This window comes from Plectropomus leopardus, chromosome 5 (assembly GCF_026936395.1).
Source record: "Plectropomus leopardus strain MGB_pleo_1.0 chromosome 5, ASM2693639v1, whole genome shotgun sequence".
Taxonomy (NCBI): Eukaryota; Metazoa; Chordata; class Actinopteri; order Perciformes; family Serranidae; genus Plectropomus; species Plectropomus leopardus.
In genome coordinates, this window is record NC_142180.1 from 17,367,026 (window position 1) to 17,394,952 (window position 27,927).

Here is a 27,927-nt window from a genome sequence, read left to right on the forward strand (position 1 = left end):
ATGAAGGTCAAATGACAAAACGCTTTCCTCTGGGTTCATAGTGAGGTTGGGTCTATTAAATTCCCCCTTCCCCTCTTTCACTGCACACATACACACACACACACACACACACACACACACACACACACACACAAACTAATTTATTTAGCCCTCTGCTGCTGGTTAATGATCAGAGGACATTTACTTCACACAGTATCTCCTGTTCTACTGGATAATGTTTTTGTAAAGAGTTCCCACCTAATTAGCCTCTTTGGTCCTTACCCATCGCTAAAACACTCGATAAATGGGATGTGCTTTGCTGATGTGCAAGCCTCCCAGGCAATCCTCAAGTGTATTTAAAAGTGTATTTATTTTTAATAATCAGACATTAGAGATTGGTGGTAATCCTGTTTTTTTCTTGGCGTGCTGCCTTTGTCTTCATCAGGACAAATAATTGTATTTGGTTTATTAATTGATTTAAGTGACTGTAATTGCTTATTTGGACTTATTTTTTACTGATTCCTAAACAGCATTTTACTGTCAAACATGATTATTGGAGCCCTGGATTTGATTCTACTAATGAAAAGTTAAATAGATTGATTTTTTTAAATAAATGTTCTTAGAATTGCAACCTGTATATTATATGTCTACCCCTATTTTCTATTTTTAGGGGATTTTATGGAATATTGTCCACATCCAACCCCAAGTACAAGAGTTGATTTTCATTGTGATTCATTAAAAAAAAAAATCCCAGCTCATTTTGTTGGAAGCCAAGTTGATTTTTTTCAAGATGTATCATTTTCATGTGACTAAATTGACTGTTTGAACTTTGTGAGAATGTTCGTGACTTTGAAGAGTGCAAAGGCGGGCTGGTTGAAAGTAAAACTGCCATATAGTTCAATCATCCTCAAAGTAGAGTCTTTGAAGTTTACATGTAAGGCTTTTTGCTTTTGGTGTTGCACAGGGTGATTCACATGGAGGAAGCAAGTCAGAGTTCAGTGTCTTGACACTTGACATGACACGTGGCTGCGGGTAGAAATTCTGTTGTGCTGTGAGATCAAGCCAGTGACCTTTTAGTTACACGATATTCTCTCTAACATCAAGGCCACCCTGCTTCCTCCCCGGATGCAGAGCCCAGAGCAACAAGCATCACTACTAAGTACTGCTGTGACACAACTCTGGTTGGATATCGCCCCTTGTAACCGCACTGTTTCAAGTTACACTGGGCACCAACCTAAATGGGCTTAAATTTTTAATTTGCGCTAGAGAGCAGAGATCACATCTTGGGAGGATAGCATATCTGTAATTTATTTAAGAACCCCACAGAGGCAGAGTTATTTTGGAGGCAGGGAGCTGGAAGGGAAGTATCCATGTGGCATTTTTTGTTCAGCCCAAGGGGCTAGTAGGTAGACTCCAATCGGCAGTGACCTTCTTGGCGATGTGGAGGAGTGCTGAGGATGAACATTCTATTTATGTTCCAATCCTCGGGTAAAAACTGTTGAGTGCAGAAACTATCTCTCTTCCATCCCCAGGAACAATGAAAGCATTTGAATAATTGATTTGAAGTTTTGCTAAAACTAAGAATCCTTTTACATTTTACCAGAGAAGAGTGATTCACCAGCTCTGTCACCCCACAGCTTGTCTCATCTTGAATTCCTCCTCCGTTTGAAGGCACACTTCTCTGAAGAGTGCAGTGAAGAGTGCTCAACTTACCTTGGTCAAACACACGTCACCTCCACTGGCGTGAAATAAAAGCTTTGTCGCTGTTAATTAAACTGGGCCTGATTAGTGCTGACAGGTGTGGCAGGTGTTCTGTTTACTCAGGCAGCGGTCACAAACATGCATGCAACAATCTGCAATAATTTATTAAAATCACCATCAAAGCTGCCACTTATCCACGGTTGGTGGGGCGAGTGTGTACGCGACTGAAAGTGGGGTAAAAGAGGGGGGGGGGCAGCTGTGGTGGTGGCTGCTGGTGGTGGCACGCTATCATACAGTTCATCCTTAATGAGTGTGGATTAGCGGGGATGATCCGGGCTTTGCAAAACCCCTGGTCCAGGGCTGTTGGAGGTTGTGTGTGTGTGTGTGTGTGTGTGTGTGTGTGTGAGTGTGAGTGTGAGTGTGTGACGGGAGGTGACATCATGACTCAGGCCAAAGTCAGTTTGGAAATCTTTCCCAGAATTCTCCACAATGGCAGATAACTGTATTAATATACTGGATGATTTAGAGTGTGTGCGTGTGTGTACTGTGTGTGTGTGTGTGTGTGTGTGTGTGTGTGTGTGTGTATGTGTGTGTGTGTGAGACGCTCATCTCCTCTCCCCACCAATCACCATGTAGTGTGTCAGCCACCTCCTCCCTCGCAGATGAACATAAGAGCTGATTAATATTTCTCCGCAGTGATTTATTCATTCATTTAATTATGTGTGAGAGTTTGCCTGCAAGGGTATAACAAAACATGTTTGTTACTCTTTTTTTCTTCTATTTTTTCAACATTGTATAAAAAAGGTGCATCTAGACATGGGAAATGGAAATTAAAATTGGCAAAGTGTTTTTGGATGCTTTGTTGACCATGCTAACCCCTGAAGGCATGAATTGTTGGGTGTTCTATGACTCAGGGCGCACAGCAGAGAGAGGGTTCAGAGAAGCTTGTGACTTGTGACCGTAACATCACTAGTTTGAATTTGCATGCTGGAAGTTCAGTCAACGTCTGTGTGCAAGAGCATGGGAATGAGTACAACTGCTCTCTCCCTTATCAACTACTCATGAGCTTCTCTTGAACTTTGCAATTGAACCAGTGAAGCTGCTCAAAAGCCAACAGGTAGAGTTTGTGTGCTGAGAAATTACATGGAAGAAATGTCTTTAACTGTGTGGATATGCAGCAGGGCAGCACAGACAAAAGCATACATCCTCTTTAAAACAAACAAACTTCCCAAAGGAAGTTGCCATTTCACAGAAGTCCTGAATAGGGAATATTTTTGAACGGTTACGCAAGTTGGTCTATAGGTCACGTTCGCTTTAGCTTCCTCCACTGCGTGGCTCAAGTTTTAGCCGCAAACCCCTTTAGCATTGTTAACAGTGTAAAGGGGCCTGTTATCGCTCTTAGAACCATATTTAACAATGCTAAACAGATTTTGCGGCTCAAATTGAAGCTGTTTACTTATGGACACTTTATCTGGCACAGTGTAGATCGCCCATGGCAAACATTAGCTATGCAGTGAAGACCAGAGGGTTGGCAGTGGACGCAATGTTTCCGCATGTTGTTGGCAACAGAGAAAAAAAAAGGAAAAACATTTACATCACATGAAAATTTTACACATCAAAATGGATAGCTCTTTGGAATGCAGTGTTAAGACTCACTGAGTCAGTGGAATGTATTTCATGTCTTTTTTTTTCGTAAAAATTAACCTGTTTAACCCATGGGTTAAAGGGTGTCGGGCTATCTAAAAGAAAAGACAGACATTTCTAGTCCTGAAGCTTTGGCCTGTAATAATAAAATGACCAATACCCCAGTTTTGGCCTGGAGGTCATGTTCACGAGCTGACTTTTCAAACTCCACATAGTGTCAGTTTGACGTCTGCCGTCACTTCCCAGCCAGTTGCTAATCTGCAGACTTTCAGCAGCCACATAGATCTTACAATGACATGTCTGCTGTCAGAATGAAGTACAAAGCACTGTCCCACAACAGCAAAGCCGTTCTTCTACTCAACCCCAGATCTCTGCTGTCGCAAACACACTGTACAAACACTGCAGTGCATGCGATTGAAATCACATAGTCAGGCAACAGTTTGAGTAGCAGCCATAAAAATGTGGCCTGGGAGATGATTTATAATAATTAATCCGCTGTGTCCAGTCCCAACAGCCTACCACTCTAACTCCCCACCAATCCACCACACACACACCCACATACCCTCCCCACCCCCTAGCCAGCCAGGCTTGAGAACACAGCTGTGACCAGCTCGGCGCCTTTCCAAACCAATGTCACCAACGTCCCTATCGAAGGACATCGAAGGGGATTTAGTCTGTCTATCTCTCTGTCTCCCACTTAAACCCTCGCCCGCACCTTCACAATAGAACACACGCTGTACTTTATCATGGCCATCATATTGCGAACCATTAACATGAGGGCCTACAATAACATTATTTATGGAGGCGTTAATATTGATATCGACCTGTGTGCTGTCAGACGAGCTGATTTACTGAGCGCTGGAATGCCGTGCTGTGTAGAGGTGGCAGGTGGACTAATTGAATATCAGTCATTGCATACAGCATGCCGATAGACATTCACTCACCATTGAACAAGAACACGCACGAATGTCCAATCTATAAATGCAAAAAAAAAAAAATATGTGAATGACCAAACCAAACAAAGTAAACATTAACAAGTACCTTGTGTGTGCAGGTGTGCATCAAACACCTCATAGACGTTTTAGCCAATGTTGCATGGCAGTAATTATGACTGGGGCTCTGCTGAGAGCATGTTAGTATAATGGACACTTTTGCACTTATCTGCACAAAACAGGCCCCACTAATGAAACTTCAGTCAGAGTGGCTCATTGCTGGAGTGTTTCATCTGCTCTAAGAACGGTGGTGTTTGAGTGTGTGGAGGTGCTCTGACAGAGCATGGAGGTACAGGATTAGTTAGCGGCCATGGAGAATAATAAGGTTACAGGACAAAGGCACTCTAGTTGAGTGTGGAGTTTGTTTTGAGGGAAACTCGTGGCAATTTCAGTGAAATCGAGGCACTTAAACAAAAACAAAAAGTATTGTACAGGAAAGTAGTTGAGATGGGGTTCTCCGCGCATCTTCCAATAGTATTGCGACTGGTTCAGTTGCTTCTCAGTTTGTGGATAGCAAACCACCAAGATAATCAAGGGGACTTGAACACACTGATCGATATGTGACATTTAATCGTGCAAACAGTTTCCTACCTGCACACATGCTTTATGTCAAGACCTTTACTTGATATTCATGTATTCATTTACATAGTTGGAATAAATGAACACTGAAAATACATGGAGAGACTACTGATCAGATAAGAGGGGTTTCTAAACCTCTTAACCTAACCTTAACCCTGTCCTGGTTGAAGAACAAAGCGAAATTTGTTCTTTATTGATATGGTAATATGAGAAGGTGGGTTTCCTCAACTCTTTAGAATTGGTTCTTTCACAGTGTTTCCTAGTTTATTAATTTATTTATTTAACTTATTTTAGGCAGAAGAGACAATGATTGGGGTAATTATAACAGTGGTCTAAACGCCTGGACACACTTGAACAACATCAAAGTACCAAAAGCGACAAACGCTGACTGATGCTTTGCCTCATGTTGCATGTGAGGTTGCTCTTGAACACGCTGCAAAGACAAAGCCAACAACCAACTAGCACTCACATTCTATGCCGGCGTGAGAGGAAATAACTTCCCATACCTGCAGATGGAGGTAGCTCGTATTTATCATTAAAAAGGAGAAAGTGGAAAACCAACAGACGGATTTGTTGACTTAATATGCTGAATCGGTTGATAAAAGCCTTCTAAGGCCAACAAGGGCAGGGCCAACATTGACCACTGGCTGACTTTCAGGGCCCTTTGAGCGAGGTGTAAGATGTATTTATGCATTTAATGTCTCTCTTTCTTCCTGCATGTTAAGCATTGTGCTGCTGCAGTCTTTACACTAATCTGACTCTCTCTGCAATCAAATTGTTGAAAGTGATTTGGAAATGTTAATAAGTCTGACTTAGTAAGATTGCCATTGTGACTTTTACATTAAAGTGACCAGGGTGCTTATTCAGAGTCCAACATATTAAAGGGCTGTCAGATTTATGTTAAGGTTGCATTTCTAAAAGGGGCTTAAGAGGAGGTTTTTATCTTCAGTGACCATAACCAAACACTTACCCTAAACTTTTGTTTTAACTTCCCCTAATAAAACCATTAGATAGCCCTTTTAAACTATTGTCTCTATATCTATAACTATTGTCAAGCTAACTGAGTGGATACATGATGGTACAAAACAAAGAAATGGTACAAGCAAGACATGTAGCCGTTTGGTCAGTCTTTTGTGGGTCAGAGTGTTGCCTGGAGTAGATTGGAATGCATTTGAATGACTAAAGGAGGTTATTATCCAATGAATGTCTCATTATTTCTTTGACAGACCCTAAAGGGGCCTCGGCTGCCTCAGTGCCTTGCTAAATGGCTTTGAATTGAAACAGTAATTTCTATGCGGTCGATTCTCCTTTTTTACATTTGCATTTTTCGGCATGTAGCCAATGCTGTGAACCAGAGCAGCTTACAGTGAGCAATCAGGTAGAGATTTGTTTAGGGGAACGGCACCAGGAGAGCAGACACAGATGTTGACAGCAGAACATTGTGGCTACTGAACAAATCTCACCCATGACATTTGTGTTTAATTTCTTTTTATTGGCACACGTACTGCCACCTAAGCAGCCTTCTTTGTAAAGCAAATGCTAAAAGTGCTTTGAAAAAAAGTAAGACCTGAGAATAAAGGCAGCAAAGGCCAGTGCCATGTACAGTAATAGGGTTGAGGTCAACTCATTATCAAAAATTTGAAATGCCTCTTTCTTTGCACTGTTAAGGTCAGGAAGCTTACATTACTGATAGACAAAGCTATTTGTACTGTTCTATGAACTAAACTGACATTAATGGAAAATAATTTTATTTTCTTTGAAGACAATTCTATACAATAAATGATGAAAGACTGTGAAAGAATGTGACTGTATGACAAAAAATATTGAAATTGAAAAAGTAATGGTGACTAAGAGATGGCAGATGACAGAAGTTAATCACCTCTTTGTCCCCAACGTTTTGACACAGATGTGATTTTTCTAGAAGGAAGATTATTCGTTTCCTTATCAATCAAACAGAAATCTAGTCCGGCGTCCAGAGTGTTGAACTGCTCCTTTTTTCCTCTATCTTGCTATAATTCTGTGTCATTTTTAAAACCAAGAGAACAAAGTTTTGAGTCATAGTCTTATCACATATGAATTCATGAGTGTGTGCCGTAGACAGCTGCCATGAGCTCAAATTCTCTTATCAGTCACATATTTAGAAGCAGCATCTAAGCTCTATTGTTTCCTCATTTCCCTTGACTTCCCTTCTCTCTTCCCTTCCCTGATCTTATTTCTCAACTTGTCATTTCCTCTCCCTTCCACTCTCTCTTCCTCTTGGCTCGTTCTTTCGTCTCCTCCCCCATTATCTCCTCTCTTGTCTTTTCCTCTCTGCTCATCCTAAATTCTCCTCCAAGTGTCTCCTCTACCTGCCTGTCTTCTCTTCTGTCTTTTCCCTTGGCTTGTGTTCACCTGTCGTTTCCACGCAGCTTTCCTCTCGTTCAACTTGTCCCTTCTTGACTCCTCCTCTCTCCCCTTGACTTCTCTTCTCCTCCCCTGTCACTGTCTGCTCTCCTCTCTCTGAACTCGTCCTCCTCCCGTCTCACACCTCTCCACTCATTTTTGTCCCTGACACATTCCTTCCTATTGATTACCTCCACTTCACATTTCCCCCCTTCCTTTCCACTCACACCTTCTCTGTGCTTCACACCCATTTCCTCTTTTCCCCTTTTCTCTTGTCATCCTCTATTTTTCCTCTCTGTTCCCCTTAAGTCAGATTTAGAATAGTGTGCTGGTTCTATGCAGAACCTATGTGATAGCCTACGCACATGGTCTACAGCATTACAAGCACTTATAACCCTACTTGTTCAGTGGTGTGTCTATCTTTCTCTTCAGTTACACCTCCAACATGCTTATCGCCAGTGTTGTTTCTGTGAATTGCTGTAAAGTTTAATGGATTCAAACATAAAATATGGCTTAAAAGTGACAATTTTTAACACAAGTACACAAATCGGCTTTATTATGATGTGCAAGATTCACAGACAAAAGCCTTCCTGGACACATTTGCCCCACAAATACAACATGCTATTGTTTTAGCGCAAACCTATGGCATTTTACATTGTATAAAATAAGCTAGCAGCTAGCAGGGTTTTCCTCTACTCATACAAAGTCAGGAGCAACAGCAACATTTTGAGGAAATGACACACAAGTCATACACAAGACATAAAATGCCATTATGTAAGGGCTCTGTTTTCATCACATTTTATAGTGTCTTATCTGTGAAGTAAAAGTAAATAAAAGCTTTGTTTCCACTGAGGGAAATGGTTTTCGGCTTAAAAAAATAAACAGGAGGTCTGCATCACCATGACATGTAGTTACATTACTGGAGAACGAGAAGCCTACAGCATTTTAATTGCTTTCGGGCATATTAGTCCTTCTATACGTTGGAAAACGATGAGTGACGAGGTGAGTTGATGAGGGTGAGGTGTGGACAGGACATGAAAACATCAGGTGCTACCATGGCAACATTGGCTCTTTCATTCAAAGAGAAGAAAATAGCTTTACATTGTAACAATGCAGAAACTGAGTTGACATTTCATCATCTGAGGTTGAAATGTGCAGTTTTTTACTTCGCCAGTAGCAGACCCGTTGACATTTGCACAGAGTAGGTCAGCCTTGTGTTTTTTTACTTTAAAGCTTTTATTTTTTTCAAGTATGCTCAGTGAGTGAAAGTTCCTGGTTCCTCTGCTTTTAATGTACCCTATGTGGTCACGTTGCTGGAGAGAAAATACATGGACCCATTTCTGAGCATACATGTTTTCATTTCCCAATTTGCCATGCACCATGATGCTCGGCCATCTGTCTCAGCACGGTGACTAAACTCAATGCCAATATGTTGCAGGGTCATGAGAAAACAAACCCGAGCTGCTTTCCACATGAGTGGACAAAGCATTACTTAACCCTTGATCTGCAGTGAAAACAACACAGACAGAGTTTGAGCATTTCTCTCTCACCTGTGTGCTATCGTGAAGAAGCTGGTCGAGATTTCCATTATCTTAGACGTTGATTTGGGATGAGTTTTAGCTTCCGTGCTGTTTGGCCAACCCTTCATTCCGGCTTATTAATGGCGACTCGCCCAGCCGAGGGAGTGTCTCATGCGACGGAGGAAGCGGTAGTGCAACAGCGTGTGTGCAGTGAATAAATGCTGTACATTAAACAAATTCCCCCGCGCTCGTCTTGGCAGCCAGGCATGTGGGAGGAGGAAGTATTGCAGAATCTGCCTCTCTGCCTAACACACACATGCATGCATGCTCATGTGTATTAACAGCCATGCATGCATTTACAAAATGTTTTACATACTCATATTCTCACAAGCACACACAATTTCATGAGCTTGTACTACATTTTCTCCCCATATGCACTCTATATCATGTTCACAAAGCCACGTTGTAACACACACCGACATTTCCACTGCCCACACTCCCCTGTGTTGCTGTTAGTGCATCAGGGGATCCTTCTGCAGCCAGCCTGTTAGTTGACACTGATTGGCCAGCGAGGGCCAACCTGACCCCAGTGGCCTGTCAGAATAAAGGATCATGTTGACCGTCAGCCGTCGAGGTAATAATGCCCATAGAGGATGCTGGGAGACTGTCTACAAGCAGCGTGCAGTTCATGAGCCAAAGATGGAGGGAGAGGAAGGGAGAAGTCAATAACATCATGCTGAGGATAGATAGGAGTCAGTAAAAGTTGTTTTCTGCTGCCAAACATTTCCTTTTTCATCCTACAACACAGCATAAAGTTGTCTTATAAACATTAATTTTGGTAGGACTTCTTTGAAAAAGTAGCATTTTATTTTCACAAAGGTGTAATACTTTTTTTAAAAATTTTTTTTAAAAAACAGCGTCATACCCAAATGATGCAAACATCGAGATTTTAGCTGCTTAAAGTAACAGAGCACTTGACAGTAGCAGCAATCAGCATAATTTAAGAAACAAAGCCTAAAAACACACATTGAGCCCAAGATATGCTGTGTTGTTTTAATATCATAGCATGGGCATAACATTTGCACGCAGTATGAATAATGTGTTCTCATTACTTGCACTCTACCGGCATAGTAATTTGACTCTGTATGCACAACTTGCATAAATATTGTATTTTCAACTTTCTTTTTTCAAGACAAACTTAAAGGAGCAATGTGTAGTATTTATTGTCATCTAGTGGTGACAATTGCAGATTGCAACCAGCTCCCAAGTGCCAAGCCTAAACTCCAATTTAGGATTTGTTTAGTGTTCATTGTTCAGGAGGGTTTTTTTACCGGGAGCCAAATAATTCACAGAGGTCTTTTCCTCTCCAAAGCAAATGGACCAGGTGATTAAAACCTGCAAAAACACTGAACAAAGCAATTTCACGTCACAATTCAGTGCTTCTCCGGCAGTGTTCAGCTGCTAATGTGTTCTTACCTTTTTACTCTGATAATTTAATATGTGCTCACTTTTTTCTATTCCTGGTGTTCAGGAGGTTTTCACCAATTGCTGAATTATCCACAGAGATCTTCTCCTTAGCAAAACAAATGGAACTGGTGTTATAATCTGGTAAAAACACTGGATAACGTGGTTTCATGTTACAAATCAGTATTTCTCCAATGCTGTTTGGTGCATTGCAGATGGACTGCTAACACAGCACCTGCTGATGTGTGCTCACCATTTTTCTCTGATAACTTAAGAGGTTTTTACCGGGAGCTGAAATATCTGCAGAGGTCTCTTTCTCTCCAAAACAAACAGGTAAAATTTACTAATTTAAAGACAAAGATAAAAAAAACAGGTGAAATCCCCACCCCTATGTAGATATTTAAACAGCTCATTCTTAGGTAGTGAAAACACAACAATTCTTATTATCAGGGGATAATACACTAAAGGAAAAATACTTATCATGTTATATGCCATTTTTACCAACATATTCTATTAATCCTATATAGTGGACCTTTTATGTCAAAACTCTGTTATTTTCACCACTTCACCACAAGCCATGTAGTGCATGAAGCTCCTCTATAGGAGCTTAAGTGTCCATATTAATCGATCATGCCCCTGTCGTGCATTCCAGCAATGATATTCATAGTGTTATCTAGAAGGAGACTCTGGGCGCAGGGTAATGATGAGCTCCTCTGACCTTTCACTGGAGATAACCTTCCTCAGCCACTCAGTGGAAGCTCCTTAGGGTGGACTCATGGCCGCCCACAGCTGCAGACCTGCAGACCAAGAATATTCACTGAATATTGAGTAAGGCTACGGTGCAGTACAGGGTCTCCAGATGCATAGAAACTCACACCAGTACCTCTACATGTACAAACACAAAAAATACAAATGGACATACAGCATGCACTCATGTTAAAGTAGATGAAATTATAGAATAACTGCAATCAACCCTATATACCTATATTGTATCAATATACACAAATTGCTATAGAAACCGTAACCTTATGGATCTGTATGTATATGGATGAATATCCAAACACACCGAAACCAGTCATGCACACACCCACATACATACACACCCACATATACACCCACAGATTTGGATCAGTCTCATTAGAGATGTGAAGGAGAAAATGATCAAAAAAAGTCAGGAGGGATTTCATGCAGATTCGCACTCCACCACTCTCAGGCAATCAGCGGCAAGCCTCCTCTTCGCCCGAGAACTGTCGTCCTGCGGTCACAAAGGGCAAGGAGAAGAGAGGGAGAGATAGAGAGAGAGAAACTCATCTCTGCATTTGTCGAATTCCCACACCTACCACTTGAGGAGGCAGTTCATTTAGTAGTCCCTTTCATTAATGTTTCTCTTTCATTTTCCCCTCTTTCTCTTTTTTTCCCTCTCCCCCTTTTTCTAACTACTTTAAAGGTACAAGTGAGCAAGTAACAAGAAGAAGAAGCCGCTGGAGCAGCTGAAGATATGAAGCTAAAGAGGTTTTGAAAACAACCCAGTGGTGAGTGGGCCCCCTCATTTTTTTCTTTTTAATTTTTTTTTTTTTTTAATTATTTTTTATTGCACAGTGCACCGCCATATTAGGAGAGTAATTTTGTTCTCCAGAAAAAGTCTCATGCACCGCATAAAAAAGTGATTTTAAATTGTGGGGCACGGATATATGCTCTTTTATAATCCTCAAGTCTGTCTGATTTTCAGTCCATTACTCTCATCTTCATTCCTTGCTTCCTTCACTCCTTCCTCCACCTTTCCATCTTTCTATGACTGCCTCTGGTTACAGATTGCAGATCGTCACAGTGTGGCATAATGTGAAGAAGATATTTTCTCTCCATGTCCTCCTTGTATTTCACACCACTGCAGATGGTACTTATTGTCTGTAGCAACCCTATGCTTCCATCGTTGAATCAATTTAATAGGTCAATTTTGAATCAATATGTAGCAGTGTTTCTGTGTTAAAATACCTGCAGAAACTCAAGATAACTCCTGCATGTCTAATAAATATATATATTTTCTGTCGCTAATGAACCCTCATGCAGCATATAGAAGGCAATTCATCAAAATAGTAGAGAAAATACCCAAAGAAAGTTTGACTTATCCAACTAAAGATGCCTCTGCTTAGTAATTCATCTTGTATGCTCTGTACATTTTGTCATTCTGTGTGCACTCATGGAACCGATTTTGAGTAAAGATGTCCACAAAACACTGCAAAACTTTTTTGAAGTTTGGTTGAAAAGTGACACTGCAGGAACACTGTCCTTATTTTCCCTCCCTAATGATCATCATAACGTGACACATCGTAAACTGTCATCCTCCTCCACGTATTTCCGTTCTCCCAGTGCTGAACCTATCCATCCACATTGACAGCTGAGCTGAGGCAGTGAGAGAGCTATCATCTACCTGTCACAGCAAGCTGACACTGAGGAGCTCCTCCTGTACTCCTGCCATTCTTTTATTCTGCAAACCACATTGGTGGTATTCAGACCTGGAAGCTATCACACATCAGTTGAGAAGTGTAATGTACCCACTCGCCTGACTTTTTCCAAGTTCATTCATATTCAGTCCTCTCCATGTTGGTGCATACCACTAAGTGCAGAATTCATTTCAAAAGGTTTCCACATGAACTCTCTTTGAAATTGATTAACTGATTATTTTTGCACTGTATAAAGCGTTAGCTGTCCCCTTGAGATTAGAAGCTTTGTAAAATAACATCCTAGTCCTCCTCTAATTGAAATCAACTCCTGCTTTTAATTCCGCTTGTATCATTTGTTTATTTATTTAATTTTTATTTTACTGGAATAGTCTCTTGAGATTAAAATCTCTCATTCGGGGAATTCCTGGACAGCATGACAGCACATTTAGTTTATGCAAGTCTACACGCACAAAGAGAGGGGCAGAGAAGCAGAAAAAAAGTGAAGTATTAACGCAAGACTAATTAAAAAGTCATAGTCTGCCCATTGATCATCATTCACATTCTTGGACTCAATCTATCACTCATCTAAATCACTAACATCACACCTCAACTGACCTTTTCTCCAAAATTAGATGGGGGTAACATGCAAAAAAAAGACCTTTTCTTACTAACTGGTTACATTTTACAGAATGCATTAGTCTAAAACAACCAATACACATCTGTTATTGTGTTTATATCATAGGTATCACTTCTGGAATGAAACCCCACCACTTAATTTTACATGTGCGCACTGTATGTCCATGTAAATTAATCTTGTTCATCCAGAAAAGACACTGTCAAGTCAAAATGTAACATCTGGGTTGTTCTCATTGCTACAGCTCCAGTTCAGTGGATAGTTTAATTTTGATCTGAAATATCTACTGTAGTTGACTCAGCAACCATTACATACACTGCATAGCCCATCCTCATTTCCATATCATAACCTGATTATTAGTGCTGCCGGCAGAGTGGTAGACATGGTGAAACTGTGGATGAGTGTGAGCTAATGGGTGTCGGAGCAGATACAGGCCCAGAAATCCCCTCTCAGAGTGCAGGGGGCGGCCTGCTTCTTGTCACCTCGCCGCTGGAGGCTGCCAGTCCTGATATTAACAGCTGTATTTGGTATATTTGGCTGCGATGATAGTGAGGCCTCGGTGACCTGCTTTATTTGACTGCTAGAATGGTGGAGGGGCCGAGGTAGCACATCTGGACCCCCCACCACGGGCTCAACAAGCTGGAAACTTAAAGAGCGCAGTGGTGGGTTTTACAGCCTGACTGTGTCATTTACAGCAGCAAAGAAATTTCAGAGCATTTTTGAGACTGTCATTTTAAAAGCTGCTCTCTGTGAACAAGTTTAATTAATATTTAAATGATTTATTCATCTGATTTCCTGTTCTTTGTGGCAGGAGATGCCTTCCTGACCAATTTAAAACTTTGATGAGCTTGTCATGAGTTGTGTTGTAGAGGCCAGACAGCATATATCACAGGTCACAATGGCAGTTTTGTTGGCTTAAAATCAACAAAGGTTTCTAGTTGTATGCATTAAAAAGTACAGAGATGCCTTGCAATGCAATAAAATGCTTGTGCCCTGGCTTCACTTCTGGATAGTTTACCACCAAACCAACAATAAAAACATGAGCACATAATAAAAAAATGTTAACGGTAAAAGTATTACTTGTCAAAAAGTGTATTAAAAGTAGATTCTATGTAATAACAAATAAAAGATGTTCATTAAAAAGAAAAGTGAAATCATTTCACATAAAGGAATAAGGACATTGCAGAAGTCAGACTGGCGATGACATTACACACACACTGCACATTAAAATAAAATTGGCGCCTTACATTTTTGCATGCTTTTTATATTGACAAGTCTAATTGTCTGCAGATAAAACAGATGTTTGACATGTCTCTGAAAAATGTGACAGTTCCGACTATTATTTTAGAAACCTCAACAATTTTGCTGAGCTGCTTCGGGTCTTTCACAGACCACGATCAAGCCTCCAGTGAGGATACCTTTGGTGGTGAACTAATAAAAGGTCATCAGTGTTAAACTGCACTGCGCCGACAGGTGTAATGTAGTTAGTTTTATTTTTCCTAACAAAAAAATATGCACCACTAGAGGAGGAAGAAACATCTAATAGGACACAATTTCATGATGTTTGATGTTGTTTATCCCAGCTAGAAGACTGTTTGGTTCTAAGGTTGGCAATTTATGTAACTTGGTAGGTTTGTCACTAGTTCAGTTCTTTGGTGCATAACATTTCAGTCTGATTGAGTTAGACAGCAAACATAACCTCTAGGGGCCACCAGTGGGGTCTGTGGATGGTTAGAGAATGGCACAGTTAAGTTGGAACTTGGATATATAACATTTAAAAAAAAAAAAATGAAAAGATACTCTTTATTCATCAACCTACCAAATTTGTTTGTCACTGGTGTTACCTGTTGAGATCTATGTCAGTTTGATGCTTACATGTCAAAGCACTGCATGTAGTTGGGGGGGGGGGTGTACTTGGCCAAATCCCTATGGCCTTTGCACCTGAGCACACAGGCTGCAGGAACTGTTGGCTGAGCTTTAAAGACAGTTTCGAAGGGAAAGAGAGCAGCAGCTTTTAAGTGGCTCCTAGGATGTTAGCAGCACAATTAAACAAAGCTCAGCTAATCTTTACAGCTGGCGTCAAGAGGCACTGTGTTCTTGCAGCGTGGTGTTATCCGCAGCATGGCACTGAGAGTCTGACAGGCTGGATAATGTGCCCTGCGAGCAGCCACCACCCTCATCACAGCGGTGTCTCCACTGCATGCGTACTGTACTAGCGACAACCCCAATATACATCATAAAGAGAGAAGAGAAAAAACACAGCAATAAATTAGCATTATTCAATTATATACGCTCCACTTATTTGTAGCGGCATTTAAAGAAATGTAAATTATAACCTCAAGTTTGGAGGTAATGAATTTGATTATGCCAGCGCATGTAATTTCATGGCATTTGGGAATGAAAGATGTTTTGCTTATTACGCTTTCCTCACAGTGATGGAGGAAAACTATGCATCGTGATGCATTTTAAAGGTCCCTTTTATGTCTTGTATCACAGAATATTCCATTTTATTTCTTTGGACGTTGGTACACATTCAAGCTTGAAATATATTAGTACTCGTTCAGTGCAGCTCAACCATCAATTCTTAAAATCTGTTACAGGTAGAGTCTTTATGTGACATTTTATAAGAGCTGGAGGGCTTTGGCTGACCCGACAGACACTTAGGCCTCAAGTAGTTTGCAAACTATCCCACTAAACTTTGGGGAAGCTGATGGATGAAAATAAACAACCTGCTGATGTGTCCTAATATGAAAGACTTGGATAGATATTTTTAGGGTGGGGTGGAGAGATGCTATCTTAGGCCTATTAATGCAGTCATTGCTGTGTTGCCCCAGGCCATAGGGCCTAATCCAGAGGAGTGAGAGTGAATGGGACTGTGGCTCGGGCTTGCCAGACCTACTTAGGTTCTGGTTGAGAGCACAGTGCTGTGTGGGCGAATCTATTCTGTCCTGGGCAGGGCACAGCATAAACATTGCCCAGGGAACGCAGGCAGGCAAGCAGGCAGGCATGCAGGCAGTCAAGCGGACAAGAGCAAAACTATAAGGATGGTTGCCTTTAATTTCCTTTCCACTGACTCCCCTCAACTGTCTAGAGCCTGAGAGCAAGAGAGGGTAAGAGAGAACAGAGCATGTATGTGTGGGGGAATTACCTGTAGAAGTGATCTTTTTTCCAGGGCTTCACCAAAGTATGTACTGTTATCCTCTCTCTCTCTCTCACACACACACACACACACACACACAAAATCACACACTTCCACAACGAATGTGCCCCTATCCAACCAGCTGACGGCTGTGAAGCAACGATTCGCTTGCTCTCTTACTGTCTTTAAGTGATCTGTGTTTGCTCCATGGCACTCTAGCGCTCTGACCTTCTGACCCTGCGTGTAAACAGAGCACCGCTGCCCCCCCCATCCACTATCGCCGCCACTGCCACCATCCCCCACCCTCCGTTACCAAATAAGGAAGACGGAGCCACTGAGAGCCAGCAAGTCGGTCAGCCAACCCACTGAGGAGGCCATTAGTGAGCCAGCAAGCCAGTGGAGAGGTTGGTAGAAAACCACCTCTGGCATCACTCATCACTCCTGGCCCCTCTGGCTTCACCCCCCTCTCCGCGGTGCAGAAACACACACTCACACGCACTCAAGCCATGTGCACAAACACTCACTGAGAGGCGCACTTACATCTGCACACTGCACTGCGCGCACAGTGACCCGAAAGCGTTAAAGGCACTCAAATGCCGACACACACAGAGCACAGTATACAATGACACATATTGAAAGGCACATGCACTTTAACATACACACGCTTATGCACACACAGTTCATTAAAAATCACTCAGAGGCACATGTACACACAAAAGGCATATTCATGGGATGCTACGTGTACAAACATGTACACACAGTAATGACATATTACTGCGTAAAAACACCCCTACACACAGCATAAATTATACACTGGGTTGCTTCAGCAAAGCTTTAAACAATCAAAGATGTGTTTCAAACTTTGCTGAAAGATGGATTTATATGGTGATACACCATTACAGGTTCACATCACTCAGTAAAGGTGCTTATTAGCACACTGAAAACACACCAGTGCAGAAAACACTTAGCATAATAAGGCAATAAGACTTTTATATGTCTCTTAGCAGAAATTATATGTTTAAATCAATGCTGCTGACATGTAATCTTTTTTTTTGGTTTATATTTCGCTGCCTCAGAATTTTAATGTTCTATCTGCGTTCTGAGCATTTTGTAGATATTGTACTTCAAAGTTTTGCATTCCAAATAGCATAAATTATACAAACCTTTTTTGTTATCTAAATAAAAAATCCAGAAATGCATACCTATACACCCCTTTTTTCTGGGGTACACTATTTCCTTTGCAGGAAATCAAGTAAAAAAAATCATTTTCAAATCAAATATCAAACAGACTCTTCGTACATTGGCTGTGGTCATGACAGAACATAAAAATCAAGTATTGACATGACTATATGATATACAGTGTGTAATAAAAGGCAAATACCGGACTGACCCCACGCATGATACACACCAGTGGAGAATATATGAAACCTTCACTAGTTTACAACATTCACAGTTAAACTAACTGTGCTCAGTCCAGTAATGCCAACTAGAAAATTGAAATGTACTGCAGCAGCAGGCACCATATAAAACAACACTTGTCAGTTTAACAGGATTCGCAGGACACACAGTTAAACACGGTAATACAAAACACTCCCTCCCTGTCTGTGTTTTTGTCTCCCTCCGTCCTCTTTCTTTCTTCTGAAATTCTTTGGTTTATTTAGCTGCACTCTTTCACCCGCCTCCAAATGTCAGCTGAGTTCAACAGAGCTGGAGGGAAAACACTCTCAGAGAGAAAGTCATATTGAGAGCGAGCCGGTTAAAAGAAATCCAGGAGAAAGCGAGGCAGGAGTAAGTGAGTGTTTGGTAACAGAAAAGTCCTCCAAGAGGGTTTTACTGCCTCTCATGCATTGCACCAGCAGATAACACTCTATAATTTAGGCGTTTATCTGATGTCTTCTCCACAAAGGCTATTGTTAGACTTGTTAAGTGGGACTCTTATCATGCAATCATGCCAGGATGCATTTAATGACAGTTTGGATGCACAAAAATGGGATTTTGCTCACATTGCTCTGAGGAGTGAACAAGTCAAAACAAAACACAATGTTAGTGAGCAGTAGCATGGAAGATGGACCCAAATTCAAAAAATTTAATATGCTGCACTGCTTTTGTTATTAGTTACTTTGAAGATGTGGGAGAAATTTGAAAAAAAGAAAACAGAATAAGAAAAACGGGGCTATATTGGTAGAGATGGAATATATTACAATACGTCTGTTTTCTTCAATGTACAATGATTTGAAAATAAAATTTGTTGTGTTTTTACTCTTTAGCATGAGCTGTTTTCACCTATATAGCGAGTTGGTGTTAAACTATGGAGACTGCCAAGTTGCTTCACCATTTTTCTATAGTTGCCCAGAAAGTACAAACCAAACACTGGCTCTAAGTTGGGTCATTCACATTTTCGCATTGGCCACCGTAGTTAGCAGCCCCTCTGCAAAAAGGTCATTAAAGGAAAACAGTAATATTGTTCTATGAAAATGCTTTATTTAGTGTTTTACCAGTTTAAATCAATGTGTCCATTAATTTCAGAGAGGAAGACACTTATAACATATATAATTGGGCTTCTGGTAAAAAGCTCCTGAATGTCTGGATCTTACATTATCAGAGAAAAAACAACAGCACACATTAACAAGTTCTAGGTTAGCGGCCTGTCTGCCATACCGAACTGTGTTGGAGAAACACTTGTAATGTGGAACTGCTTTATTCAGTGTTTTTACATGTTTAAATCACCTCCTCCATTTGTTTGAAAGACAAGATAGACAGATAATCCAACCCCTGGTGAAAATCTCCCAAACAATGAACCTTAAAAGAATTCTAACCAAGAGACTTTTCAACTGGTTGCCATCTGCAGTCCTCACTGCTGGCTGCCACTAAATCCCCATAAAAATGTACACACTGGACCTTTGATGTCAGCACTGACTTGCAAAGAAACCTGCCAGATATTGTTTTAGATGAAAAATTAGGCAGTAAAGACAAAGTGTGAGGGTGGCTTGTTGTTGGAGAGTAAGATCTGAACCTTGCAACTGTCCACATGTCCTTTTGTATTGAAGTGATGCTCTGTGAGACAGTGGGCACTATTGTAACTGGCCTCTAATGTAACACATAAATGCACCACATCCTCTGAAGAGCTAATTGTTCCTAAAAATGTAGAGAGAGGTAACAGATTTTCTCTCTACCCAGAAGCATGTAATTCATTGCATTCCCATCCCTGCCCCTCCCGGTACACCCACCGAGCTCCCGTCTCCATTCTCAAACTCCTGTCTATCGCAGTGCTCACTTGTGTATCAAGGTAATGAATTCATAATCTCTCTCAAGCTCTTTGTAGATCTCTATCATGGTGGGAGATAAGAGGGAGCATCGTTGCACTCTAATAGCCGTCAGTCTGCCTGTGTTCCTGCTTGCTGTGCGTGTGTGTTTGTGTGTACAGTATATGTATGTATGTGTGTGTGTGTGTGTGTGTGTGTGTGTGTGTGTGTGTATGTGCATGTGTGCGTGTATGTTAAGCACATTACCCATCAGCACAAACCCAGCACACCATCCTCCATTTTGGCTGCCAGGGAGAGAATTCTAGCCCAGAGCACGGTCACTTATCAGCGAACTGTTGAGGCTGCATGTCCACCAAAGGCGGACGTGCTTACTGCTCTTCTCTCTGAGATGGGTGAGCACTGAGTGCTCGTCCCCTTTCTCTCTCTCTTCCATTGTCTTGTTGGCACTGAGACGCCACATAGTACTTTCCAACTTAGCTGACAAACACTCAACCTCAGGGAGAATAAATATCCGAGAGGGCGAGGCAGGCTCAGAGTAACTAAACTTGCGACTGGGGGTGGCTCTTGAGGGCCGTTGACTGCAGCGTGTGCGTGTTTTTAATTGTGTTTTTGGTGGGGTGATGAAATGTCCTCTATTTGAGCGCGAGCTGGCAGTAAGTGGGCTGTCGCCTCCAGGGACAGAGTGAGCGATGGCCCGCTGCTATCGGAGGTGATTGTGCCTCAACCCCTAGGGGTGACAGATGAACGGAGAGGAGCAGGGAGACAATAAGGAAAGAAGCGACAGTCTTTTTTTTTTTTAAATCTCACATGGAGTTAAAAACAGGACAGGGGGCAAGGAAGAATTGTATGAAAGCTTGTAAATCTAGACAAGCTAAACTTTGGCAGTGTAGACAAGTTAGTAACTCTCTGCTCTTCTTGAGTTGGGCACCTCTGTAAATAGAAGTAAACGGTCATTAATTGTAGGCAAAAATCCTAAATGTCATTTATTCACCCATTTATTACAAAATACAAATTTCTGACCTATTAATGTTGGCATAAATCTTTCTGATGTACACACATGCTATATGAAAAAGCAAATTCTATGTTTTAGGCTTTATAAAGGCTTTTTATACTATGCAGTAAAAACAGTCAAATTTGGCCCCTCCGCCCACAACTGCTTATTGTTTACCCTCTGCGTATTAAGCGGCAACTTCCGAGGCTCAGAAATTAAGCCAATGCCATACCCACAGACTTTCATGTTAAAATGCTCAACATTACAGCAGAAAAAACATGTTTACAGCCTGGTACATGAAATGGTTCTGGTCTCTATAGCTAATTTCAACATTTTATCAAGGCTTAAAGTTGCACATATTTAAGGGCGGGGCTGCTTGAGTGACAGGCAGTCTGCAAGGCCTCGCTACAGTCTACAAGTCAGATCCACCCCTCGCTCCTCCACAGCTCCACCCTCTTTTCCATATATGGTCACTTCTTGCTAAAAAAAAGTGAAAGTGAAAGTCAACTTCAGATTTACGCTCAATTTTGTAGCTTTCTTTTGAATGTTGCTTACAATCACACCTGGTTGCCCACTTTTTCTGAAGTCCTGACCTCAGCTGTATACTGTTCCTGGCTGAGGGCTACACACCCAAAACATCACAAATACAACAAAATAAGAAGAAAATAAGAAAATACAGACAGAGGATAGGGTCTAAGCGAATAAATGAATAGCTACATACTTCTAGGTCATAAGTAACGGCTTAGAGGGATTACTTCTATATGAGTCTATGCATTGTTTTTCTAATGCATAGTAGGGCCATACCTTTAAAGGGAAAAAAGCAAACACAAAAGCTGTTCAAATATAGTGGCTAATGCATTTTTAAAGAAATTATAACCACCAACTAAGCAAGGTTATTGTTTACAATGTATCAGTTTTGAATATGAGGAAGATCAGACCATGATACCTCTGGAGCTACATTCTAAATAAGTAATATTTTATTTTATTTCATATTTTGTGTTTTTATATCATGAGAACAATCGATGCTGTGTTTAAGATGTTTTTGCAAACTGCAATCTTTTTGTGTTTTGACTTTCATATCATATCACTGTTGATATTAACAGCCCCATCCCAACATCCTAAAATCAGGTAAAACAAGTTTATTTCAAACATAATGTTTGGAACTTGTGCATAATTTGAAGAATTTTTCTCTTTGCTGAAATGCTTTTTTCTTGCATGTTGGTGTTTTTTTATGTTGAAGAACAGTGACAAGCAGACATTGTGGTGAGGATCACCTTCACTTGGAGGCATAACAGTTGACAGAAGGAGGCCAGTAGTTTCAACAAGGTTCACTGGTCGTTTGGAGCATCTTTACACAGTACATGCTGTTACACGATTTGGTAACAAGACGCAAACGATTAAGCGCTTTCCCTCGAGCACTCGCCACATCTTCCACTCTCTGAATTTACATGGCGTTTATGAACGCTCACAAGGAAAACAAAAAGTGGAGAGGGAGAGCAGGGGAAGAGAGCTCCTAGTGTGGAGGAGTCTCATTATTCCGTTATGGATTGCACATGTCAGGCGGTAAGTGCTCTTTTTATCCTTCTAAAGCACTAGCCTCGGCCACCGAGCGCATTTCCCTACCCGAGTGAAATTTACCATGTTAAGGCTCATGCCACCAGGGGAATGGTGGTGAGAGCTCTGGGTTGCCGCTAAGATTTACCGGCCTGATTAAATAAGGGGCTGTAGTGTGAATAAGAGGCCAAGGGAGACATCTACGTAACATAAACGCATGTTTTTTACTCACCGGTTAAATTGATTATAACTCCCCTCACACTCACACCCCTTCGCACCTCTTTATGGTGTGTTACATGTCACGCTGGGTTTTAAACAAAGAGCAGAGAGAGGGCAGTGGAGGATTGCTTGTGGCTCAGGATGGCTTTCTGCCAACACACAGCTAAGATGGGTCTCTTTAAAAGGGCCTGTTCCCATCCATTACTGCCTGCATACCTTGAAAAGTTCACACTAAATATATTGCTGCTCTCCCTCCAATTGGGCAGGAAAGGCCTTTCATTTGATGCACTGTGCCTCACAAATTGTAGCCCCCCTTCCAAAGACTGCCAAATTCAATCTCATTTCCTCCAATTTCCCATCATACACCCTGCTCCTTAATGCTCCAGGGTGGTGATTTGACGTATCAGCTACCAGCATTTTTCATCTTGTGTCTAGGCTATAGGGGACACGTTTACTCGTTCTGTTCAGAGGCCACAATGGATTGTAAATCCCAGAATTAGCCAGTCACTTTCTGAGCTAGAGGGGATTTTGGATTAGAATATAATCTCAAACAGAAGTAAAGAAAATTTAGCTGACCTCATCCTAAGTAACGTCAACTAATATTTGGCTGCTTGCAGGCTGCTGGTAAGTGACTTGGTCAGTAGATTGGTGTGTCTCCAGTCTGTGTCTCGCCTCCCTGCTGGACAAAGTGGACGCCAGCTGTCACTATTCAAATTCAAATTCTACCAGCCAAACAGAGTTGCTGTTTCAGCTCAAAGCCAGTGTAACTGGGTGAAAACATGTCCAAATCCCTCCCCACTGGAAGGAAAGTGAAAGGGCGAGGAGTGCTGACGCTCAACATAAGTTGTTGAAAATCAATGTTATTTTTTTCCTTTAATTTTGCATATCAATAATTATTACAGCAAGACTTTCTTTTATTGCAACTGATTGTTTGTTTTGCTGTTCTTTTTTTTTTTAGCACATTGTAACAAAAAGGTTATTTTATCATCACTGAAATTAAAACAAATCAAGCTAATTTGATTGGTTTTGTAATTTAAACAAGAACAAGGACGGTTGGGACATGTCATTGTAGAGTGGCCACACAAAAGTAAAACATACTCATTAAATAATTAAAACTAAGTTACTTCTCTGAATTGCGATAATACCACAAACAATAATTATGATGCAACTGGATCTAATTGCCTTATCTACACTTTAACATCACAGTGTGGTTTATCTGGACATGCAAATGAATTGATGTGTTGCATTGCAGCCCTGACTTTTTGCATCTCTGTAAGTGCTCATGTTAATCATTTTTTATATTGTTAAGGCAATGTGCATGCATGGATATGTGCTTTTTAATTAGATGATATGAGAACACATAAGGAAGTGACTGTAGCAATTTGCAAAAAAACAAAACAAAACAAAACAAAACCAAACTAAAACAAAAAATAGAAACAAGAAGGAAACAAACAAACCAATAGCATAAACATTTACCAAAAGTGCTTATTTTGCTTTGAAGTAGCTATTTTTTTTTTAGCTATTAATAATGATTTCTCAATCATTTACAGCGGAAAATGGTCACATTTTTACTTATTTGCATATAATTTATAATAATAATAATTAGAGCTATTTATAGAACATCAGAATATAGTGATGTTTTTATTGTAGTCAGGACCTTGTAGTTTATAACTTTAGCCTTGTAGTTTGTATATAACAAATCTTTGATTAGTAATTTTACATATTTAAAAAAATCAAACACAAGTTGTAAAATATTCTTCCAAACGCATTTCTCTCCTGTACTTTATGTCACTGTACCATCGCTCTGTACATTCACTCCTATATATCTTGTCTTCATTCTGCCATCGCAGCACAGATTTATGTAATAAAAGATCAGCCACAGTAACTCGTTTCCTTACAGGCCCCATTGTGTTATGATTTCCGACTAAACGTGCTTGAACGCACCAAGCGGCAGGATTTACGATTCAGGAGAAGTCAAGAGACGAAGTTTATGAGGCGCCATTGAACGCAGCACAAGGCTCCGTATTTTTTTCACTGCAATAGAGGGGAGGGAGAGGGGGGTATTTGACTCCTGTCTCCCCACCCCCAGTCCGTACGAGGTGGATTTAGGAAGAAAGGAACCAAAACCTGGGACGCGGAGATAACGACAGACACCAATAAAGAGATATACATTAGGAGATCCGCGCGCGGCAGTGTCGCGCACGGATTATTATATGGTGTTTTATTTTTCTCTCACTGAGGAGATTCTGGCTCGGAGCGTCTGATCCTGGGGGGAAAGGAATACAAACGCACGGGGAATAATAGGAGTATTTTATACTCGCTCCCTCCGTTAACAAGTGACTGCTCTGCTGTTCAGGAAAGTGGAATATAGCGGCTTTTTTTCCTACCGTGTGGAGGCGAAGTAACTGTTTTTCTGAGGGAATACGACCGCTCAGCCACAAAGAATACGGATTTTTAAAGCTGTCCCCCGTCAAGCAACTAGGGGGTAGTTTCAGAAATACTTTTCTCACGCCGTTGAAGTAAGTGCTTGCAACTTTTCTTCTTCTTAACTCTCCAAATGCTCGGTTAGAGTTTAGAGAGCAAGTTTAAGATAGTAAAAGGTAAATACATAAAGAGTTAGGTAACTCTACAACTCCTTTTTTAACACTGCCATAATGCTGTACCGTTTTATCTACCGGGTTTCTCTTCAGTCTGCTGGGGAAAAAGAGGAAAGGTTTTGCTCTTTTCTTTCGTGCTGGATGCGTTGTAGAGGAAACTTATTTCAATTTTCCTTGTTCTTTGTTAACATAGATTTATATGCGTATACAGAAGACTGCAATCAATGATTTTGTCCTTAATGTAAAGCTCCCTAACTATCAAGGATCCCCCAACACACAGATAAAACACTGAGCCTCCATTCTGGTGAGATTTTGACCAAAACACGTACATTTCACATTAGAAAACATCAAGGCAAGCAACTTTCAGCCACTTGGTGTGCATGTATACTGATGTGATGCAGGGTGAAAGTTCATCACTACTTTAAGTGCCAAGCAATAGACCTGTAACCATTTAATGTTACCTATAAAAAGGATGAGGAAATCGCTTTATTATTAAATATTTGTAACATTTCTTTCAACCTTGTGTTACACCATAGATAACAATGTTTTAGTAGTTTTGTATTCACTTGGAATCTGCCTGTAGTGTGTAGTAGTGAGCCTTGTGTGAAGTTTGTTGTAATTGATTGCAGGTATTTCGGTGTATAACAAAGAGCTCCTTGAAGTCATCTCTCTGATGTTTGTACAGTCAATATCTTTTTAATTTTTCACCATTACTTCTTGTTTCTTAAGGGTAATTGTCTGCCTTGAGAAGTAACTTTTGTCTGATGGTGTTGAAAAGTTTAGATATAGCTCCAGGCTATGGCCCTGATTTTTTGTCTTCTGTTTTTGTTAAGGCAGGCTACAGTAAGTCAAGTGAGTCCAATTTGAATTGCAATGGATCTTAATTTTATCTGAACATTTAAGGCTAAACCCTCCCTGGGCAACATACACCCTCCCCTCAAATCACCCTCCCACCCCAACAGCAACTGCAAGCCAAAAAAAGATTAGTAAAGCCTTTCATTTACTGAGGCTTTCTGAACAGAGGAGTCTAAACACTGTTGTTTTTGTTCCTGTAAATAAAAAGAACCCAGCAAAGAAGTATCTTAAAATTTGAGAGGTCAAAGGTCAGAGTCAGTGGAATCGAGCTGGCAGATGCAGATGAAAGACAATGAATTCACTAGTTTGTACTATTTACTTTTATTTTGGCAACCCTGGTGAACTAAAGGCAGTTTTCCAACTCAGTTGAGAATAGATTTTGTTCTACTCTGTATTCTTGAAAAATCAACACAAATCATTCCACATTTCCATTTCTGATGAGAATTTTAGGTTGTACCCTGTGTTGTAACTCAGAATCATCTGTCTTGCACTCCAGTATTCAATCAGTCTGCTAGACTGTATAAATAAACCCATTTGTCTTATGATGAGAGTCACATGTTGATTGTCAGTAGCAAGAAGGAGTCTTGTCCTTCAGAGTAATTGGACAACACGTATACCAGGAGGCTGTGTGTCAAGTGTGTTCTGGATTCTTAATGCGGCTTTAATTGAACAATTTATCACCCCTGATCACTGTCAAATAACTGGGCAAGAAAGACAAAAGGCAATGAAAATGCCAAGGATAAGCTGCCAGGCACAGTCGGCTGAGCGTGACCGGTGTGTCTGTCACAGCTGCATCAGCAAGGTGTTGTTTTATTTAATTCCACGTATTTATTTATTTATTTATTCTTTTTGTCTGTCGAAATCGCAGATCGATGCATTTGTGAGTGGCAAGCTTGTAAGCAGTAGTAATGCATAGTGCAGGGGGAGGGGGCAGCAAGAACATTACATCCTTGAAAACTTCTTTTATTGGACAAAACTTTTGATTTCTCCCCGGAGCTCCTTTCCTTACACTTGGAAGAAAAGCTAATTGAATTGTGCCCCGGATATGATGCTTTTTTTTCCCCCAAGTATGGAGGTCTTGAAGAAGTGTCCTCCTTGGGGTTTTGAAATTCATTTCCTTTGCAATTATTACTTTCTGAGCTGTTTTCTTTTATTTCCCCTACCTCAACGGTAGGGTGTATTCTGTCTCTCATTTTTACCGGGATCAAAGGGGAGAAAAGAGGGAGATTCTAGATAGCTACAGGCCTCACAGACTGACTGGAAGCTATTCAAAGCCATGTATTTTATTTCAGGAGAGTTTAGAAGCTGACATCTTTCTGACTGTTTTTTGTACTTTTTTCATCTTGGGGTTGTTAACATCAAGTGCATTTTTGACGGTTTGATATACAACCAACTTGAGCTTTTGGATTTTTATAGAGGCAAAGCAAGCAGCGCTCTTGATACTTTAAGAGCCTTTTATCAGTGGAGATTTTCCAGATGCTGCACTGGAACTGAAACTTGCAATCAAAACATTTTTAAGTGTCAAAATGAGATCTCTGCCATTTGCGAAAGTCACACACACACACACACACACACACACACACACACACACACTCAAAAACACAGTTTAATTGGACGATGTAACATTGAATATTGGACTCTTATTAATAACTTTTTTCTCTTCAATTACTATGCCTTTATTTATCTACTTGAATCCACGCCATGTTCTCACCAGAGGGTTTAAATAGTTCAATAGTCATAATGAGAGCAAAACATTAATCAGCAGACAGTGCACATTTACTATACATACATGCAGAGCCCTTTGTTAAAGGCTTTTAGGCCTACAATTGCACAGTCATCCAATTTTCTTACCACCCAGTGCCCTGTTCATTTCATTCACATTCAAATTAGGAACATTTTGGTGGCATCAAGTGCTTTGCAATTAGTCACATCGCACTTGACGCAACAACACGGTTAATAACAGCTACTCTGAA

At 40.7% G+C, this 27,927-nt stretch overlaps 1 protein-coding gene across 7 annotated transcripts in view; it reads left to right on the top strand.

Annotated features, from left to right (window-relative positions):
• ptprsa (protein tyrosine phosphatase receptor type Sa) overlaps nucleotides 1–27,927 on the top strand; it is a 263,072-nt gene that overhangs the window by 40,597 nt on the left and 194,548 nt on the right. For 6 of the 7 annotated variants that reach the window (XM_088077631.1, XM_088077634.1, XM_088077633.1 and 3 more), the window contains exon 2: nucleotides 11,709–11,793. The gene's annotated coding sequence lies outside the window, so the exon portion shown is untranslated. Of the gene's footprint in view, nucleotides 1–11,708; nucleotides 11,794–24,550; nucleotides 25,022–27,927 lie in introns of those variants that run through there. The other variant, XM_042515693.2, reaches the window with a different exon arrangement.